This window comes from Nomascus leucogenys, chromosome 16 (assembly GCF_006542625.1).
Source record: "Nomascus leucogenys isolate Asia chromosome 16, Asia_NLE_v1, whole genome shotgun sequence".
Lineage (NCBI taxonomy): Eukaryota > Metazoa > Chordata > Mammalia > Primates > Hylobatidae > Nomascus > Nomascus leucogenys.
The window spans coordinates 42,941,289-42,944,613 of NC_044396.1; the positions used below are offsets into that span (position 1 = coordinate 42,941,289).

The following is a 3,325-nucleotide window of genomic DNA, read 5'->3' on the forward strand; positions in this document are numbered from 1 at the left end:
CCTGTAATCCCAGAACTTTAGGAACTGAGACAGGTGGATCACCTGAGGTCAGGAGTTTGGGACCAGCCTGGCCAACATGGTGAAACCCTGTCTCTACTAAAAATACAGAATTAGTTGGGCATAGTGGTGCACGTCCGTAATCCCAGCTACTTGGGAGGCTGAGGCATGAGAATCACTTGAACCTGGGAGGCAGAGGTTGCAGTGAGCTGAGATCACACCACTGAACTCCAGCCTAGGCTATGAAGTGAGACTCTGTCTCAAAAAAAAAAAAAAAAAATTGGAAAAAAAATACAACAATAAAATTATACAAATTTAAAAATATAGTATTAACCATGATTTACATAGCATTTACAGTATATTAGGTATTATAAGTAATCTAGAGATGATTTAAGGTATATGGGAAGATGTGCATCAGTTTATATAAATACTACACCATTTTTTCCCTTATATCTACTGATTGCTTTCACAAAACTACACCATTTTATATATGGGACCTGAGCATCCGCAGATCTGGGTATCTAAGAGGGTCCTGGAACCAATCCACTACAGATCCTGAGGGACATTGGTGTACAAGTATCTGTTTCAGTCCCTGCTTTCAATTCTTTTGAGTATATATTTAGGAATGGAATTGCTGGATTATACAGTAATTTTATGTTTTGAATTTTAGAGGACCTGCCAAACTGTTTTCTATAGCAGCTGAACCATCTTACATTCCACCAGCAATGCATGAGGGTTCCAATTTCTCCACATCATCACCAATGCTTGTTATTTTCATGAAAAATAAATGGCCATTCTTATTTGTGTGAAGTGGTACCTCACTGTGGTTTTGATTTGTATTTTCCAAATGACTAAGGCATGTATTTATTGGCCATTTGTTTATCTTCTAGAGAAATATTCATTTTCTTGGAAGAAAATAATCTCATTCTAATTAACTCACAAAGAATAAAATCATAACAGCCAGTTTAAGGAGGCCACGCAAACATTTGCCCAGCCCCAAATTCTACACCATCTTAATGAAATTCTACACGGTTAGAACACCCTCTTCCATTTCAATTCTGAAGCAAGGAAGCTATAGATGACACGAGAGGTGTAACTGATGGTTATACTTTATACCTTCACTATCAATTATATTTTAATAGTGAATTAACTTGGTTATGAGAGCTGATTTTCCATTTCTCCAATTTGAACTTCTTGATTAGGCCTATCTGTCTGCAAGTCTGCACTGTTTGAGAACCTCATTGAAAGCCCCACAGAGCTTGTTGATGTCACCCTGGTTCTGGGCACACTCCAAAAACTGTTTGATCTCATGGAAACAAGGCTGCTGCTGCTGTGCTGGCCAGGTTCCCTGAGACTGCTGGTAAGTGATGTCAGGTTTTGCAGGCTCACCATTACTTCCCCCACTAAAGCTCCCAGTGAGGGCATAACCCAGTGTGTGCCCCACAGCGGAGCCTACAGCCACGCCAGCTGCAGTGGTTGCCATTTGGGCCATCAGACTTGGCTGCCAGGGCGCAGGAGCAGGAGAACCAACTGAAGATGGGGGTGCCACTGTTGGCGGCTGAGCTGCTGGGGCTGGCCTGGGTGTAGCTCTCATCTGAGGTGCCCGGCTGGTGGGAGGGGCCCTGCAGGAGGTGTGGCTTCGGCTTTCACGTGGCATCCTAGCTGCACGGCGGCTCAGCGTTTGGTAATACTCATTTTTAAACTGAGTTGTTTGTTTTTGTCATTGAGTTTTAGGAGCTGTTTATTCTGGATACGAATCCCTTATCAGATCTGTCATTTGCAAATATTTTCTGGCATTCTGTGGGTTGTCTTTTCACTCTGTTGATTGTGTCCTTTGATGCAAAAAGTTTTAGACTTTCATTAAAAGAACGGTTCTTTAATTTTTACTTTTGTTGACTGTGTTGTTGGTGTTGTATCCAAGAAATCGTTGTCAAATCCAATCTCGTGAAGATTTTCCCATTTTTTCTAATAGTTTATTGTTTTAGCTTTTAACTTTAGATCTTTGACTCGTTTTGAGTTTAAAAAAGTATGATGTAAGGATCCAACTTTACTTGTTTGCATGAGAATATTCAGTTTTTCTAGCACCATTCGTTAAGGAGAATGTCCTTTCTCCATTAAGTGGTCTTGGCACCCTTGTTGAAGATCATTTGACCCCATATTTCTGGGATTATTTCTGGGCTTTCTGTTCTTTTCCATTGGTTTATATAGCTGTCCTTATGCCAGTATCACTTTTTTTTGAATACTGTAGCTTTGTAGTAAGTTTTGAAATTAGGAAATGTGAATCTTCCAATTTTGTTATTTTTCAAGATGTTTTGGTTATTTAGAATCTCCTGAGATTTCCTATAACTTTTAGAATCAATTTTTCTATTTCTACAAAACATGCCATTGGTATTTTGACAGGAGTTTCACTGAATCTGTAGATTGTTTTGGGTGGTTTTGTCCTCTTCACAATATTAAGATAAAATGGAAATGTCTTTCCATTAATTTATCTTCTTTGGTTTCTTTCAGTCATGTTTTGTAGTTTTCAATGTACCCATCTTTTCCCTCCTTAGTTAAATCTATTCCTAAGTACAGTTTACCCTTAAACAACATAGATTTGAGTTGCAAGGTTCATTTATATTCAGTTTTTGCAATAAAAGTTACACCAAGTGTGCCTGCCTCTCCTGCCTCTCCTTCTACCTCCTCTACCTTTTCTACCTCTGCTACCCCTGAGACAGCAAGATGAATCTTTTCTCCTCCTCCTCCTCTTCAGCCTACTCAATGTGAAGATGACAAGGATGATGACTTTGATGATAATCTATTCCACTTAATGAATTGCAAATATATTTTTTCTTCCTTATGATTTTATTTTGTTCTTATTTTTTCTTTCCCTCTTTTTGTAATTATCCAGACATTGTTGAGACTCCTTCTGATTTTTAAAATACCACTTTCTTTTCTCTATCTTACTTTATTCTAAGACTATGGTATATAATACATATAACATAAAATATGTATTAATTGACAGGTTGTTATCGATAAGTTATCCAGTCAACTGTAGGCAATTAGTACTTAAGCTTTTGGGGAGTCAAATTTTGTATGTGGACTTTTGACTATGCAGAAGGTCAACTTATTCTTTTTGATATTATTGTAAATTGAGTGTTTTCTTAATTTTCTTTTCAGACTATTTATTGCCAGTATATAGAAATGCAACTGATTTTTGTGTGTTGATTTTATATCCTGCAACATTGCCGAATTCATTAGCTCTAAAGTTGTGTGTGTGTGTGTGTGCACTTGCACAATCTTCAGGGTTTTCTACATAAAAGATCTTGCCCTCTGTGAACAGTGATAA

At 37.9% G+C, this 3,325-nt stretch overlaps 1 pseudogene; it reads right to left on the bottom strand.

Annotated features, from left to right (window-relative positions):
• Window positions 1-1,201: 1,201 nt before the first annotated feature.
• Window positions 1,202-1,654, bottom strand: LOC100599866 (annotated as a pseudogene).
• Window positions 1,655-3,325: the final 1,671 nt, after the last annotated feature.